This window comes from Hyla sarda, chromosome 5, assembly GCF_029499605.1.
Source record: "Hyla sarda isolate aHylSar1 chromosome 5, aHylSar1.hap1, whole genome shotgun sequence".
NCBI classification, from domain to species: domain Eukaryota; kingdom Metazoa; phylum Chordata; class Amphibia; order Anura; family Hylidae; genus Hyla; species Hyla sarda.
In genome coordinates this window covers 170225666-170244785 of record NC_079193.1, presented here as the reverse complement: position 1 = coordinate 170244785, position 19120 = coordinate 170225666, and the positions used below count along the sequence as shown (strand labels likewise).

Here is a 19120-nt window from a genome sequence, read left to right as displayed (position 1 = left end):
GTTGTATGTGGAGACAAATGGTACTAAAGTAATTTCTTTTTTCTGTCTGGTGGTGTGCATGAGGGTATTTCTGTCCATGTGTAGTGCTTTGGTTTTACTCGGTTGGACTAGTTCTTGAGGGTAACCCCTTTGGGTAAAGTTCTGGACCATGCCGTCCAAAGCCTTCTCCACATTCTCTTCCCTGCTGACAATTCTGCGGGCCCTCATCATTTAGCCAGCAGGGAGAGATTTGAGAACATGTTTGGGGTGGTTACTATCAAATCTTAGGATGGAGTTACAATCAGTTTTTTTCGTGTACAGGTCTGTGTGAATCTGTTGGTTTTGTATGGTGACAACTGTGTCCAAGAATTGGACAGATTCGTGAGAGGAGTTTAGGGTGAACTGTATATGGGGGTTGATTCCGTTGAGGAATAGGTGGAATTCCTCAAGGTATGTCTGGGAGCCTTTCCACAGGAGGAAGACGTTGTCGATGTACGGCCACCACCCCAGCACTAGGCTGAAGTGGCGCGATACATAGACTGACGTCTGCTCCAGTGTGGTGACAGTGTGGTGACTGTAAAAAACAAAGGCTCATATCCCTGTCGGAATTGCGTCAACTGTGCCTACATGATCAAAGGGCCCACATTTAAACAGCCTGGTAAAGGGAAGGAATATAAAATATAATCATACCTTACCTGCACTATGGACCATGTCATCTACAGGTTCTTCTAAAAAAAAATTGCATATTGTGCTAAAGTTCATTATTTTCCATAACGTAATGATAAAAATTTAACTTTCATATATTTTAGATTCATTGCACACCAACTGAAATATTTCAGGTCTTTTATTGTTTTAATACTGATGATTTTGGCATACAGCTCATGAAAACCCCAAATTCCTATCTCAATAAATTAGCATATCATGAAAAGGTTCTCTAAACGAGCTATTAACCTAATGCGAATAAGGGTGACCTGAGAATTCCCGACAATTACCTCCCAAAGTGGTGATCAATGGCCTTATGTGAGAATGACACTGTCACATGGTCAGAGCAAACTTCCCCTCGTGTTTGCGTCATAAACGTCCTACCGACCTGCATGGAAGGTTAACCTGACAACAGCAGCTAAACTGTGCCCATAGCTGCGGCAGAGGGCAGGCCTTTAGAGAGCAAAAACACCTGACCTGGCAGGTTACGTAGTAGGATGTATAAACCTCATAAACAACCCCACCCCCTAACTTCACTGCCCTTGAATACCCTAATACAGACCCTGTGACAGTAGAATCAACCAACTTATTATGAACAAAGGCTCTACCTAGTGATGGGTAGCTATAACCACTATACCTACTCTGAATAAACCAGCCCTGACTCTAGACCATGCTAGCATACAAGCTAAACACACTGATGTGTGTCATTGAATCGAGAGAACTGATAGCTGCCTATCAGGCCTAAACTACACTATCCGATCCCTATTTTAGAGGCCAAGCCCAAACTGTTGGCCAATTGACATACATAATCATCGTACCTGTGTGACAGTTCTTTGCGTTTTTTGCGTACCCTCGTGCCTGGTACACGTGACAGGTCCGGCATATCCATCGTTTCTTTCTTTCTTTTTTTTTTTATGTGTCATGAAACTATAACTCAGAAAGCGTGTTAGGGACAATAGCTACGCAGTATATCCCACTTCCGGTGTGGCAGTTATGAAGGGACTACAACCCTTATGCGCCATGCCGTTGTTACACTGACAGTGTGTTATTAACGAAAACTCTGAAGTGCATCCTCCTCCAGCCGTGTTAGATATAAAGAGTATACAGCCACCTCTATGTCGTGCTGTTGTTAACCCTGAAGATGTTTCAGTGACAACAACTGTGCAGTGTATTCCTCTGCACACGTGGCAGGTATGATGAGTATGCCATCTATGTCTACCGTCTATGAGTCGTGATATTGTTACTCTGAAAACGTATCAGTAACATCAACTATGCAGTGTATCCCCTGCAGACATGGCAGGTATTATGGGAATACCACCGCCTGTGTGTCGTGATGTTTTTGCTCTGAGACATGACCATAACAACCGCTGCTCAGTGAATTCACCTGCACATATGATCGGTATACAACCACCGTTGCTGTGATGTGCGTTGATGTTGTCACTCTGAAAACGTGTCAGTAACAGCAACTATGCAATGTATCCCCCTGCAAACCTGGCAGGTATGATGGGTATACCACCGCCTATGTGTCGTAATGTTATTGTACTGGAGACGTGACCATAACAACAATTGCTCAGTGGAATTCCCCTGCAGCCGAGTCACGTATGTTCGGTATACAACCGCCTATGTGTGTTGATGTTGTCACTCTGAAAATGCGTCAGTAACAGCAACTATTCAACGTATCCCCCTGAAAACGTGGCAGGTATGGTGGGTATACCACCCCTATGTGTTGTGATGTAATTGTACTGGAGACGTGACCGTAACAACAACTGCTCAGCAAATTCCCCTGCAGCGATGTCGTGTGTGGTCAATATACAAGCGCCTGTGTGTGATGTTGTTGTCGCTCTGAAAACATGCCAGTAACAACAACTGTGCAATGGATCCCCCTGCAGACGTGGCAGGTATAATGGGTATAACACCGCCTATGTGTCATGTTGTTGTTGCTCTGTATATGTGTCAGTAACAACAACTGCGCTGGTTATCCCCCTGCAGAGGTGTCATGTACTAAGGAGAAGCCAGCCACCTATGTGTCATGATGTTGCTGCCCAGCATGTGCGTCAGTACCAACAAAGGGTGTACAACCGCCTTTGTGACGTGATATTGCTGCTCTGAAAAAACGTGTCAGTAGCAAACAACTACGCAATGTATCCCCCTGCAGACATGGCAGGTATACTGGGTATACAACCGCCTATGTGTTGTGATGTTGTCACTCTGAAAACGTGTCAGTAGCAACGACTATGCAATGTATCCCTCTGCAGTCTTGGCAGATATGAGAGTATACACCACTTATGTGTCGTGATGCTATTGGTCTGAATATGTGTCAGATATGAACAACCATGTCAACCGACCCCCTGCAGAAGTGGCAGGTGTGATGGGAAACAACCGTAATACTATGAGCGTATAAACTGTATAATGCCATGCACAATATAAATGCCCTGAGTGCCTGAAAATAACACACAAGCGCATGTGCAGCATAAAACACCACGAGTACACGTACCGCATGAAAGCTATGGGTGTATGAATAACAGGAGCATATGAACAGTGTAAATACCCTGATTGCAAGACCGTATGACCACCATGAATGTGACAGCACGAATGCCACGAGTACATGACCAGTAACTGCTGAGAATGTGTGAACATTATAGATGCTGCGAGCGTGTGAACAATATCGTATAACAAAATGAGTGCCATGAGCGTATGAACTGTATAATTGCCAAGAGCATAAAGGCATTATAAATGACAGGAGCGTATGGACAGTGAAACGGCATGAGTGTATAAAACAGTATAAATGACTACGAGGCTATGACACGTATATCATGAGCATAACAATCGTGTAAACACCAAAATTGCCTGAACAATATAACTGCCCTAAGCGTATGAACAGTATCAATAGCCTGATCATGTAATAACAAGTACTATGAGCTGGTGAACAATATGATTACTGTGGGCTAATGAACAATATATATGCCATAAACGTGTACATGCCATGAATGTATGAAAAGTATAAATGCAGTGAGCCTAAAACGGTATGACCACCACAAGCGTAACCAGAATGCGAACGAATAGTATAAATGCCATGAGCGTATGAAAGGTATACATGCCAAAAACGTGTGAACAGTATAAATATCATGAGCATATGGACAGTAAGATTGCTATAAGAGTATGAACATATGCCTGCCCTGAGCGTGTGCACAATATGAACAGGCGTGTGAACAGTACAAATTCCCAGAGTGCATGAACAGTATAACTCTATGAGCGTGTAAACAGTATGAATGTCATGAGTGTAGGCACAATGAAGCCCCTAGCGTATCAAATATAGATGCCATGAGTACCGACCATATAATAGCACAAGCGTCCATGAACATTCGGCATCGCTACCACCAATGCGTATGCCAAGTATAGAATGCCATAAGGCATTGATATTTCGGCTATGACATAATACCGTGAAGCAGCTAAACAAAAACGTTATCACCTATACATTTGAAAGCTCAATTGTGGACTCAATACGTATACCCCCAGAAAACGCTGACAAGATTACCCGCTACCAAAGCTATGCAAACGCATTACGCAATGACCGTAACAGACGTATGTTACTAATATGATGAAACGTGTGTGCCCCAATGCTACAAACGTATGCCCTGTAATACTATGATATATCTACAAAGGTAAAAGCACTGTAAACACTATAACGTGTGAAACTACATGAATTAAATTAACGCTCTGTTAATGCTACCATGAAAAACAAACATTATGACTGCTATAATAGTTATGCATCATATAGATAAACCCTATAAATAACCAAATGTACTGCAATTAACAAATACAATACCGTATTTCCCACTTATAATATTATAACTGTGTGGACCGTATGTATTGCTATGAAACGTATGTACTGAATACATACCTATAACCGTACCCTCTGCATATAACACTGTGCGCCTGTATTGTATACAACACTATACCTGTAAACACCATGATAGTTGAACTGTATACTATGCTGCCACCGTTCCCGCTGCACAATCCATTACGAGTGTATGTACTATACAGAAGCCATGACTGTATATATTGCGCTTAACACGGAAAAGAATGTACTGAAAAAAACATAATTATATGCACTGTATATGATATTACGAGTGTATGAAGCGTATAAGATAACATTTTTTTTATCAGAACCTTGATTAATGCATTTGTATTGGCAACCATAGCCTATGTATTCCACTATCATCATAACATTACTGATGAAAATTAAGCCACTTTTTGTTCACAACAAAACTTTATGTAGTAAAGAAAGTGACTAGCAGTACACGTGCGCGCGCAGCGCCACCTAGCAACAGCATCCGTGCACTGCAGTCAGCTAAGCCACCGCAATGAAAACTACGCCGGGAACTGCAGTCCCCGTCCCCCGGGACCCGAACATAGCTGCTGCCCCTGGTAAGTTCTTGGCGATCTTACTGCCATGCCCACATAAACATAACACCAATCAAGCCCCAATGACACCCCGGTACTGACGCTGCACTCGTCACCAGCACTGCAGACCCCCGATCCCCGCCCACCGTAACATGAATCGAATAAGAGAAAACATGAGAATGACATATCCCCTCGCCGAATACCGGCACTTACCTACCAATGACCTGATAAATGTCCGAAAACCTCTGCCACCGAAATCCACACACTTCTGAGAGGGGGGAACATACCAGCTTACAGCGGGGCACCGTAAACTGAAACACCGCCAAACGCAACGCACGCACCTGTGTGACGGGGGCGTGCGTTAAATATTCAACACCCCTCCCACAAATACGCACGCACCTGAGTGACAGAGGGGGCGTGGGTTAATTATTCTACGCCGCTCCCACAAATACAGCCAGATAGGCTTATCACTAAATAGACTTCTGGATAAACAGTTGGTATTAAAAAATATGTGTTAACATATTTACTCACATATGGCAAACATATATAGGACCCCATTCATTGAACAGAGGCCAAAAGAGGGTTATCACTATATCCCCTTACTAAACATCACTGTATAATTTTTTGCAGCAGCATACAGTAAAAAAAATTAATGTTATGCCATATAGAAGCACCAAAAAGGTACACACTAATGAGGTCCAGTGGGAAAACCAATGCAAGACATAAACGGAGAAAACCACTTAGGGACCATATAATATTCATCTTTTACTAGATATAGATATCCCAAAAAGAAAGTGACCATTGCTAGAATACCATCAAAGCATGCATATTATATCATAGCAGCATAATCGAGAACATACAGCATAGGGATCTCTCCCAAGTAATCCATGATCCTCCGACATGTTTCATCAAACACTTTGTGTTGATTCTTGTCTGCTTTTACTGCAGTATATTTGCCTAAATCTAATTTTTAAAAATGTATTACCCCTAAGTTTTTTTCTCTATAGCTGCTTGTATACCTATCTAATTACAGCCTATGAATGGCAGGTACCAGTTTATTCCTATAGAGTGGTAGCCCACTGAGAAAGACATTGAAGGCATACGTTGGAAAATCTTTGTGAAGCAAAGTGTGAAAATAGCCTAAGTTAACCACTTCAATATCAGACGGTTTAGCCATGGTCCCTCTGTGTTATGTTTTGCCCATCAGATGCATGGCTGTACCAAGCAGGGCCGCCATCAGGGGGGGTACAGCCCGGCCCCGCTGCACCCACCTGCAGTGGCTGAGGTCACATACAGATCAGGTCAGTAACAGTATGATGGTAATATGTATGGTGATATTTCCTTTTTCCTTCCTTACTCATTGAACTCACGGGATCTTGTTTTTCTTATCCTGTGTTTAAAACATTTTTTTCATAGATGATGGGGAAAATAGCAGGCATGCCCAGGAGACGGCCACAGGGGCCCAGGCCTTGAGCTGTGTGAGGGGCCCCAAAATGTCTGATGGCAGTCGCAAAAATGGGTCTGTAAAATGCTGACCTGAATCCAACTCACACTACTGAATTAAAGAGTACCTGTTATGAAAAACTTTGCACATGTCCTAGCGAAATGTCAAAAGTTTTGATCGGCCGAGTCTGAGCATTCTGGAGTGTTTAATCATGAGAAGGAGCTAGAAGAAGTCTGCGCTGCTAAATGCTCCTCTCTCTGCCCCCCTCTGCTTGTGTCATGTAATCGAGACATGCTCATAGACTTACATGGCAAGTTTATCTAGATCACTTGACACGGACCCGGGAGAGAACATGCTGATTAAGCGCAAACTCCTCCCAACTCGTTCTTTGGATCTGTGGAGGTCTGAATACTAAGTTAAGACCCCCCCATCCGATCAAAATAGCTAGGACATGTCAAAAGTTTTTCCTAATGGCAGTGGCTAATTATTTTAATACAATTTGCACATAAATAAATAATAATGGGTTATCAGACACTACAAACTGATGTTCGGCTATCTATATTAGATCAACAGGGTCTAAACTCAGATGCCCATGCGGCACAAGTTGTTTTCAATGTTTAGTAGGCACAGTTCTGTATTCTTGGCTGTATTGTGACTAATAATACAATATTAACTATCCTAGATGGTATGTCGATGTACTGCCTTGCGTGGTTCATCTTGTATCGACATAATTATCAAACAATAGGATAAAATGTGACATCAAATCCGTCTCACAACTGCTTATTCAGAAGCCTGTGTGAAACTTAGTTATTCGAAAACGAAAACATATTCAAACACGACTGTAATTTGTGTTACAGCAATATCAATCTCTTTTTTTTTTTCTCCTAACATTTTTAAAGGTCCCTTGTGCTGCTTCGAAAATATATGAGAGTTTAACTTTGCGCCACTTTTGGGGGATCTGCAGTCTATGAATTGTGTGCAGCTCCAGCGATAGACTGTAAATGTACATCATTGTGCACTACCAGGTTACAGCGGCTTACATGTCCATTGCTTCTTCTCTAGGGGCTAAATGTGAGTGTGGGTGCAATTTTAATTCAAACAACCTTGATCACAGATGTGTTGTTGCAACCCTATGAATAAAAATTGTCTCTTGACTCTGTCCATTTTGCCCCAGATGAAGCGAAACACTGTCCAGGTGATGGCCTTGCAAATTTTGGTATGGGAAGGCCAGGCCTGTGCAGTATACTGGAGCACAGGCAAAACTTCACTCCGCAGGACAAGTGCCTTGCCTTCAATAGAGAGCTTTCTGGAGCTCCACAGTCCGATCTTAGAGTTCATCTTTCCTAGTCGGTCTTGCCAAGACTTAAGGGCCGCTCCTTCCTTCCTGAACCAGACTCCAAGAATTTGAATGAAGTCCGGCTTAACAGTAAAGGGAAAGGGGGCGGAAGAAGCCAGGTGCCATTCCCCGAAGAGCATGGCTTCCGACTTCCCGCAGTTGACTTTTGCCCCTGAAGCTCTGCCGAAGTCCTCGCAGGTCTGGACGAGCGCAGTCACTGAACGCTGGTCAGCGCAGAAGACGGTCACATAGTCCATGTAGAGCAAGCACTTGACCTCGTAGCGATCTGTTCCTGGTGCGGTGATCCCTCTGATCTCTCCATTCTGCCGGATAGTCTCAGCGAAGAGCTCTATAACACAAACAAAAAAGAAGAGGTGAAAGAGGGAAGCCTTGTCTAACCCCTGAAAGGATGGAAAAGGGATTAGTCTTCCAGCCGTTCACCAATACCGTGCTGTAAATATCAAAAAACATGACGTTAACACAAGAGCAAACCTTCTTCCCCAGACCCAGCCTGCGCAAAGCCCTGCCCATGAATGCGTGCGAGACACAGTCAAACGCCTTCTCCTGATCCAAATTGACCAGGGCTGCACGGCCACGACGGTCCTGGATGTAATGGACCGTGTCTCTCACAAGGGCAAGGCTGTCAGCAATCCTGTGACCAGGAATGCCGCAGGTCTGGTCCGGATGGACGATCTGCCCGATGACAGATTTCAGCCTGTTGGCAAGCACCTTGGCGAGGATCTTGTAGTCCATGTTCAGGAGAGAGATGGGACGCCAGTTTTTCAGGTCACATCTCTCCCCCTTCCGCTTATACAAGATCGTGATCATCCCTTCCCTCAACGACGGAGGCATTCTGCCCTCCACCACCATCTCCTCGAACACCTCTGGACAGATCAGGTCACCCAGCGCTACATAGAGCTCGGCCAGGAGACCGTCACTGCCCGGGGTCCTGCCGGGCTTAAAGGATTTAGCGGCAGAGAGCAGCTCCCCCACCATCAAGGGATCGTCCATAGCCGCCGCACCTGCAGGATCAACAACGTTAGTGATACCTGACCAGAACCTCTCGGCTGCTTCGGGGTCGGATGACTTGGGGACATAGAAGTTGCTGTAGAAGTCGGAAACGACCCCCACCACTTCCTCCTTGCTCCCGGTCTCATCTCGTAGCTCAGTCAGGGGCGTGTGGCCAGCATGGAGCTTCCTGAAAAAGAAAGAGTTACACTTCTCACCCTTCTCCAGGTTCTCCACCTGGGAACGCAAGACGATTCGCTTGGATTCCTCCTCAAAGTGTCTTTTCAGGCTCTTTTTGGTCTCCTCCAGCTCCTCCCTGACGTCCCAGCCACACTGTAGCAGGTCCTGCAGGGACTGCAGCTCGCGCTGCAGTTTCCTGAAGTCCCACATCTTTGCACATGCCTGTTGTCTGCCTTTTGCCTGAAAGAAACAACGGAACTCGACTTTAACATATTCCCACCAATCGCTAATGCAGTTAAACGGACATTTGTCATTACGCCATACAAGGTACGCATCCCTATGTTCCTCCATGACCTCCCTCTGCTCCAACAGGGCACAATTCAACTTCCAGGACCCTGGGCCAGGTGGGAATTCATGGCCCAGAGTCCCCCGAAATCAAATGGCCCTGTGGTCAGAGAAGAACGAGGGGACCATAGAGTACGACACCTTTCTGACTGCTCTCGAAGTGAAGATGAAGTCTATCCAAGAACGGAGCGAGCCATCGGGGCGGCTCCACGTATAGTTTACGGAGCCATTCTCGATGGACCCAACAACGTCCTGCAAGGATGCCTCTGTCACCATCTCAATCAGCAGCTTAGACGTCACGTCCAGGTTGGTGGATGTGCCAGAACTGCGCCCGTCCACCTCAATGGGGCAGTTGAAGTCACCACCCAACACTACTGCCCTAGTGGTGGCGAGCTGAGCCCGCAGGGCCTGGGGTGCCTCCAGTCCGACATTCTTCTCAGGTTAGGCATACACGTTGATGAGCCGCACAGGCTCACCGCCCAGGAACCGTCTGCGACGAGAAGTCTGCCACAAACGAGCTCCCGGACGGAATCAAGTGCAAAGTTACCTCCCCTGATCAGGATGGCCACCCCCGCAGATCTACTGTCACCCCCACCAGACCAGTAGGAAGGGCCAGATGGTTGTAAGACCTAGAAGCAGACAAAGCACATTCCTGCAGCATGTAAACATCACACCTCTGAGAATCTAAGAACGTAAGGACAGTCTGAAATGTAAACCTAGCTCTAATACTCCTCACATTAATGCAGAAGATGTTGAGATCAGCCATGGGAATAAAAAGAGAGGTTAGTTCAAATACTAGTTACCACTCTGGTCGGGCGGGTCCTCTTCTCTGGCGCCTGTCAGCTCCTGTGGCTTCTCATAGTGCCCTTCCAAGAGCTCGTTGTAGACCGGGTTGGCCGGTGCGTCTAGGATTTCTTTGACCTCTGGGTCCTGCAGCAGCTCCTCCGTAGACTGAGCTTGGACTTGCTCCACTTGGGCCTGCTCCATCTCCTCCTCTCCATCTGGAGCTTCGGGTGTCTCGCAGACCTGCTCTGCTTGGGCCTGCTCCATCTCCTCCTCTTCATCTGAAGTTTGAGGAGTCTCGCAGGTCTCGATGATCTTTCTCTTGTGGGACTCAGCTGATGCATTGTCCCTTCCTTTCCTCTTCCTCTGTATGGTACCTGGGGGAGGAAGCACAGGAAAATCCTCCAAAGAGCAGGCACCAGCAGCTGGAGGGGGGTTAGGTGCTGCTGGGCCAGGAGAGAAAGGAGGCTGGGTGGGGCGGGGGGCAGGAGAGAGTGGCCGGGCAGGGGAGGACGGGGCAGGGGTGGGCCGGGTGGGGTACGGGGGGCAGGAGTTGGACGGGGTGAGGCGGGAGGGGCCACAGATGGGGCGGGAGGGGCAGGGGAAGGACGGGGCAGGAGTGGTGGCTTTCGCCTTCTTACCCTCCTTGGTCGGCTTGGCCATCCGTGCTGCTGGCTCCGGAGCTGGGGCTGGCTTCGGTGCTCTCGCTGCCACAGATGCCCATGTTCTTTCCCTCTGGGGGCAGTCCTTGTAGCTGTGGGCCGCCAATCCGCAGAGGTTGCAGGTCTTGCTGTTGGGGCAATCCTTGGTCGTGTGGCCTGTCACACGGCAAAACCTGCAGGCATCCTCCTTACAGTCCCTGCCCTCGTGGCCCATCTTGCCACATCTCCTGCAGGTCTGCGGCATGTCCGGGTAGAAGATAAGTCCTGTGGAGTTGCCCAAGGAGAATGTCGGTGGCAGGTGCTGTAGTCCATCTGGAGAAGCAAGATTCCTGTTCAGTCTGACGACCACAGACCACTTGCAGGTCCAGTATCCGAGGGAGTTCAGGATGCGGGTGGGCTCCCTCACCACGGTGCAGAAGCGCTTCAGGAAGGTCGAGATGTCCGTGCCTGGGGTGTGTGGGTTCCGCATTGAGACAGTCACCCGCTTCTCTTCTCTTTGAATAGGGCAGTTGCCCACAAAGCGAGAGAAAGGGGATTCGGGACTCGCCGCTTTAACTGCCTCCCAGTATCTTCTACAGGTACCAATGGTGGCAAAGGTGATATAGAAGATTCCGGACATGAACGTTGCTATTCCAAGGGTATCAGCCGTGGAGAAGCCTTGATCCGCCAGCATCTTCTTGCAGAACACGTCGTGGGACATGTCCGGCACCCTTCCATCCACAGGCTTCAGCTTCAAGGCAACAGTCTGCCTCATCCAGGGCTCCAGGGTTGGAGCTTCAAGGTTGGGGATTCTGCCACCCTTCTGCCTTGCTGTGGTGGAGGTTGAAGCTTGCTGTGGTTGGGGCTGGTCCTCCAGGCCTTGCCCTGCAGCCTCCTGGGTGGACTTGCTGGTTGAGGCCATGGCTTCTTCCAGCAGGCTCTTTTCCGCTTTCTTGCTTGTGGAGAAGCTTTGCAAAGTCTTCTTTCCCGGGTGGGAGGAGCTATGCAGATCCAGTCCCGGTGGGAGGAGCTATGCAAATCCTTCTCCGGAGGCAATGCTGTTTTGGGGTTCTTGCCCCTCGTCAGTACAGAGCAGGGTGATCTGGCTTGGCTGAGATAAGGGGCCTTAGAACAACTAAACGGGATGAGTATTTAACTCAGGGCGAGTTCACCACTCCTGGTGTGACGGAGCTTTCAAGGGCCACTAAGCACTGCCTGCAGAGTGCTTTGTGGCCCTTGAAAGCTCCGTCACACCAGGAGTGGTGAACTCGCCCTGAGTTAAATACTCATCCCGTATATATATATATATATATATATATATATATATATACATACATATATGTATATGTATATATGTTTTAATGATGAAAGATTTGTGGTTGGTCTAGATTATGATTAGGTTCGGCTTGAAAAAAAAAAGAGGGTAATTATTACACTCAGGGTCATGGTAGAGTATGGTATTAAAGTCATATGATTATCATGTCTGGTTATTTCGCTTTTCACGATAATAGCCTTTTATTAGTAATGTTGCTCTGAGCATTTTACCTGTACCGGTTAGTACATTACGGTTGGGTACGTTCTGATCATGCCATATATATTTTTGTTCAGCATCATGTTACGTACAAAGTCATTGTCAAGCTGTCATTTGGGATGTTAAGAACTTGAGTTTGATCGCCTTGTCCTATGCCGTTTCAGATTGATACATTCGTTATCATTAACCATTCCAGCGTTGGTTCCTACTTACTGCATTTGTAGGGTTATTATTCAGGTCATTTGTTTGGTTTATCATGGTATTTATGGCGACTGCATTAATCTTCAAGCCAGATGGAATTCAAGCCATAATTGTTCGTCATTGTCATACTTGTGTCTGTATAGGCAGCCTTCATCTGTCCACCAACACATCCGTTCCTTTTCGGCATTCGGTTACAGGTACTGTACTGTAATTCTTTCTTGTTAATCTGATACACTTACTCTTCGGGCAACAGCTGATGTGGTATTTCTTGAAATGTATTTATTTTAGCTGGTGTGTGGTTGAGCAAAATTATAGTAAGTATCACGTCGGTTATTTATTTTTTCTGTTTTCCGACATTTTGGGGGGGATGGGGGAGAGTGGCAAGGCTATCCCTAGCCACTCTGGTTTTCACTTTCGCTTTCCGTGGTGGGCTGCCGGGTCAGTCCTCGATATCTCATGTCATTAGGAGGGGGGGGGGTGATAATCATGTTAAAAGAGGGGTGGGGGGTGGTAGCCAGTAGAGGTGGATTGCCCACGTCAATCCCCGTGCCTCGTAATCTGGCTTAGTTAGCTCACTTGTCTTGTCTTTACGCACCTCTAGAGGCAGATTGTCGTCAATCCACGTGCCTTATGTTGTCTCTTATGTCATTTGGGATTGCCGTTCTTAGAAGTATATTTTCTGATGGGCGATTATTATCATTATTTTACCGTGATATCTCTTTTCTCAGGAAGTATGGAAGGGGCAGTGGTCCCCTCTTCACCTCCCAGATCTTCACCTGCAAGGTCCTCACCTGCCAGATCAACTACGCAAGGGAGCATCCTGTCATTCAGGACTTGGACTGTCCCAAAAATCATAGCGGAACTGCGCCGGCGAGGCATCCCTTTCCCGGCTACAGCTAGAAAAGCGGAGCTTTTCCGGATTTTACGCTCCCATGACTCACCACGTTTTGTTGATCAAGCAGATCAAGAATCAGTTTCTTTGGTTCAGATACATAGTCTACTGAACAAATTATCATCTTCTATGGATGAAATGCAGGGCAGATTGGGGGCTTTGGAGGCCCGGGACACCTCGGCTACGCCAGCAATCCCTGCATTACCTGAGGCGGCTACAGTTCCAGGGGTCTCGGCGGAGGTTACTCCTGTCAATACCTCGGCACCAGCGGCAGCGGTGACTCATCCAGTACCTGAGGCCGGGGTTTCTGTGGCGGCTCTTGGGGGTCCTTCTCCAGGTACGTCTTCCTCCGTGAGTCTTATTCCAGCACATTTCATCCCTGAGGCCATCAGGAAAGATATTCTTGACGGCAAGGATGTTAATTTAGCATCCCTCCTGGTGGCCTCACAGGATGTTCTGGATAATAAGATGTTTGCTTGTGGGGAAGTTTCAGTTACAGTGAAGGCAAGAGATCCCAGATTAAGTAGGAAACTAAACATTCCAGAATTTGTGTTGGCTTTTGGTCTATTCAGGGATGTTCTCTGCGCAGCTCATCCCAGCAGGAGAACTGAGCTCGACCAATACCTGCACAAATTGGTGGACTTGGGCTATAAATATGGAGGTGCGTCATTCTACGACTATCACAAGTCGTTCTCCGCTAAAGCAGCCGCCACACTCTCCCAATTCCAGCAGGGTACCAATTGGGCAGTGTTAGATACGGAGCTCTTTTGTAGGCATTTTGCCGGGCTCAGAACACCACTGTGGCATCTGCCAATCTTCCACCCACGCCACGAACTGGTGTCCGAACGCAGTGACAGGGTCTACAGCTGTGGAAGGGGGGTCTGTAGCTAAAGCGCAGGCAGGACCTTCGGTTGATAAATTGGGTAGGCCAGTTCACTACCTTGGTAACGTGCAACAATTTCAATTTCTCGTCCTGTCAATGCAGATTGTTGCATGTTTGTTGCATTTGCCATAGGGCTCACCCGAAGAGGCAGAACCCGAAAAAATCTGGCACCGAGACGTGACTAGACTGGGTGAATGCCGAAGTGCTTAGGGTTTACTTGCATGATCATCCTGATCAGGCTTTTGTGGATTTTCTTTATGAAGGTTTCACGAGGGGGTTTCCACACAGGATTAGGATGCCTGCCACATGAGACCTATGAGTGTTTGAATCTCCAGTCTGCAGCCTGTAACCCTGAGGTGGTCACGGAACTGTTAAGCCAGGAGGTCTCCAAAGGCTTTGTGATTGGCCCCTTTCCCAGGGCTCCCTTCAGCCAATGGAAGGTCAGTCCTATTAGGGTGGCCTGTGGGAAGTTCCCAAATAAATTCAGGTTAATCTATGACTTGTCCGCACCTCATTCGTCCTTTGTCCCCAGCTTGAATAATTTAATACCATCAGAAGAGGTCACTTTAAAATACACGTCTGTCGACATGGCGATTCAGCGGGTCCTGAGGTTAGGTCCTGGTACATGGCTGTCCAAAGCCGATATCTCGGATGCGTTCAAACTGCTGCCCATCCGCCCGGAGCTGTGGCAATGGCACGGGTTTAAATGGTGTGGACAATATTATTTCGCTACTCGCCTTACATTCGGGTCAAAGAGTAGCCCTTGGCTATTCGACTCTTTTGCATCAGCATTGGAATGGATCTTAGTTAATCAATGGTCATGTTCCAATGTTTTGCATTATCTGGAGGATTTTTTATTACTCGAGAGTCCTTCATGTGTGCCCAGGAATCTGGAGACTCTTCTTTATGTTTTCCGCTGTCTCAATATTCCTGTGGCAGACAGAAAGGTTGAGGGTCCCTCAACTTCCATTTCCTTCTTGGGGATTGTACTGGATACTGCCAACATGGAGGCCAGGCTCCCACAGGAGAAATTGGTTCGGATCCGGGTGGTCATTCACAGTTTAGCATGCTCTCCAGTGTCAAATAAACAGCAGCTTCAGAGCCTGTTGGGTATGCTGAATTTTGCGATGAGAATCATCCCTCAGGGCAGGGCTTTCGTATCAAGACTACTTGCCCTTCTTCCTTCTGCCCCCGAAGCCGATTCTCCTGTGGTTTTAGATCAGGCTGCCAGAGCAGATTTGGCCATGTGGGACCAATACCTGATGGGATGGAATGGAGTCTCGATGTTCATTCCAAGGTCCAATCAGTTGTCACCAACTGTAATCACGGACGCGGCAGCATCCGCAGATTATGCGGCCATACACGGCACCCATTGGTTCTTTGACACATGGCCCCAGAAATTGCTGGCCTTGCCGGAGTTTGCATCCACGTCAGCATTTTTCTAGATCATTCCGATGGTGGCGGCAGCCCAGACCTGGGGTCACTTTTGGCAAGGTCAGACAGTAGTATTTCGCACGGACAACATGGCCACGCTTGATATTATTTGCAAGGGGAGGTCAAAGTCATGTCATTTCTCCGTAGAATGATTCATACGGCATTACTTCTAAATTTCCACATAGAGTGCACCTATATAGAGGGGAAAAGGAATGTGGCCGCTGACGCACTGTCTCGTTTTAATCTCCAGGTATTCCGCCAAGTCATGCCAAAAGCAGACAGGATAGCCACGCTTTTGCCAATGTTCAGCACCTTGAGGTTGGATTATGCAGGCATTTCAACGGAGCAAAAACATTAATCAACCCATCTTTAGCCAAAAATACAGCCAGGTCTTATAAAATAGCTTTGGATACTTTCCCTAAATTTCATTATTCTCACCCATCCCCTCAGCCCACAGATATATACTACATCTTAGCGTTTGTATAATTTTGCCACTTTTCTCTTAACCCCTTAAGGACGCAGCCCTTTTTCACCTTAAAGGGTACCTCTCATCAAAAAAACTTTTGATATATTATAGATTAATGTATGCAGAATAACTTCACAATTGCATGTTATTAAAAAATATGCTTCTTTATATTTAATTTTCCACTTTGAAGAAATGCCACTAGGGGTCTCCCTACCAGTCCTGGCAGCAAGCATTTCAGACTCATGCTGGAGTCCTAAACACTAAGAGCTGCCAGTCTGTTTTGTTCACAAAGGAGAACGCTCAGAGCTGCCAGCCTGCTTTGTTCACAGCCTGTTTGGCTGTGAACAAAGCAGGCTGGCAGCTCTGAGTGTTTAGGACTTCAGCATGAGTCAGAAATGCTTGCTGACACGACTGATCGGGAAAAATACAATAGAAAGAAGCATATTTTTCATTATCATGCTATTGGAAAGTTATTCAACATTCATTAATCTAAAATATATCAAAAGTTTATTTGATGAGAGGTACCCTTTAAGGACTGATCCCTTTTTAGCAATTCTGACCACCGTCACTTTACGCATTAATAACTCTAAAACGCTTTTACCGAATATTCTGATTCTGAGATTGTTTTTCCGTGACATATTCTACTTTATTTTGGTGGTAAATTTTCGTCGTTACTTGCATCCTTTTTTGGTGAAAAATCCCCAAATTTTTGGAAAATTTAGAAAATTTTGCATTTTTCTAACTTTTAAGCTCTCTGCTTGTAAGGAAAATGGATATTCCAAACAAAGTGTTATTTTTATTCACAAATACAATATGTCCACTTTATGTTGGCATCATAAAATGGACATTTTAAATTTTTGAAAAAATTAGAGGGCTTCAAAGTAGAGCAGTAATTTTCAAAAATTTCATGAAAATTGCAAAATATGAAGGGACAGATGTTACAGAACTACAACTCCCAGCATGCCTGGGCAGTCTAGGCATGCTGAGAGTTGTACTTTGGCAACATCTGGGGGGCTACCGTTTGGGCACCACTGTAACAGTGGCCTAAAAACTGTGACCCTCCAGATGTTGCAAAACTACAACTCCCAGTATGCTGGGAGTTGCAGTTCGGCCTTCCTAGTGGTTGCCACAGTAAAGATTGCTTTACTGCAACTTTCCTTCACCCCCCAATCCCACCGTCGCTTCCCTACCTGCGCCTATTTTCCGGGTGATCGGGTCACCAGAGACCCGATCAGCCCGGAATAGCAGAAAATCGCATGTCTGAATTGACGTGCGATTTTCTGCAATCGCCGACATGGAGGGGGTCTCAGGACCCCACCCCCCCTTGGTGATGTGCCTGGGATGCCTGCTGAATGATTCCAGCAGGCATCCCAGTCCGGTCACCAACCGGCTAGTGGTGGGGACCGGAATTCCCACGGGCGTATGCATACGCCCTACGTCCTTAAGGACTCGGGATGCAGGACGTATGCATACGCCCCATGTCCTGAAGAGGTAAAATTATCCCACAGTTCTATCCGGTTGTATCTTTCTGGCATTTAACACTATCTCTCCCTCAGTTACCCTAGTCTTCCATCCATTTTAAGTGCTCACCCGGTCAAAGCAGCTCTAAAAGGAATCCGAGAAGCCTTAACCTCCAGGCACAATCCCGCTGTCCACAGCTATGTTTCAGCAGTTTAGTCGTACCTTAGATAATCACCTGTTTGGATTTTCAGCCAGCATAGTGTTAAAAGCAGCTATGTATTTGGGTTATTTTGGGTTCCTGAGGCCAGGTGAATTCACCAAGACTTATTATAATTCTCAAGTTTTGTTGATCAGACATCTGGTGCCTTTAGGGTCTGGTTATAAACTTGTGTTAGACAACACCAAAACTCAGCAAAATAAACAGGTACTTGTTAATTATTACCCTACTCACAATACTTGGTGCCCAGTAGAAGTCCTTCATTGGTTATTGGAGTTACTACGTGACAAATCTCTCGATTCTCCATTACTTCCTTTCCCTGTATTGCCGCTATCCTCCAAGGACTTTGTAAGACATATGAGGATTCTGGCTCAGAATGCTGGTTTAAACCCGGTGTCAATCACTGGTCACTCCTTTAGGATGGGGGCAGCTTCATCAGCCTCCAGACATGGTGTTCCCTCTCACATCATTAAGAAATTGGGTCGCTGGAAGTCCCCATGTTTTCAGCGTTATATCCCTGACCCGCAGATGGAAATGTCTCAAGCATTTTGCAAGCTGGCTGACGTTTAATATGCAATATATTGCCAATAAAAATATCTCTTCCTAAACAGTTTGGTGTTTTCCCACTTCTTACCTTAGGCTACCCTATACGGCCGGCCGGGCACACATCAGGCTATTGTCATTATTCATGGTACTTTTAGGGGAAAAACATTGTCATGATTTTCACACTATCAAAGGTCTGGTGTGAAATTCACTCTAGATTTTATAATGGACTCTCACTCTTTGAAACATGAAATGTACGCTACCATACCCACTTTTGTAAAACACATTTTTTCTGCATTTTGAAAAATCCCACCAAAAACAGCTAGAATGCATTCAACCTGTTTACTCAGCCTAAAGATTTCAGTTGAGATTATTGGTCAAATCACCTTTTCAAAATGGTAATATTTCTCTAAAAAGTGCACTTTGAATATAGAAAAATATACAAAACTGTAGGTAGTGTGAACTGATACCAACCCACTTATGAGTCTGAGTTTACCTGTGTGATCTACAGCACCAGCAGTCTGATGAGATGAACAGGTGCAATGATAAAACTCCAGACTAAAACCAAGAGGATTCATGTGAAATGTAGGCTGTATGAGGCTATGTTCACATGGAGAATTTCGCACAGACATTAAAGGGGTACTCGGCCCCTAGAAATCTTATCCCCTAA

The 19120-nt window shown here is 46.2% G+C and overlaps 1 protein-coding gene across 2 annotated transcripts in view; it reads left to right on the top strand.

Annotated features, from left to right (window-relative positions):
* The window catches only part of ADCY2 (adenylate cyclase 2), a 532901-nt gene that overhangs the window by 500545 nt on the left and 13236 nt on the right, over positions 1–19120 (top strand). The gene's annotated exons all lie outside the window — the stretch shown is intronic.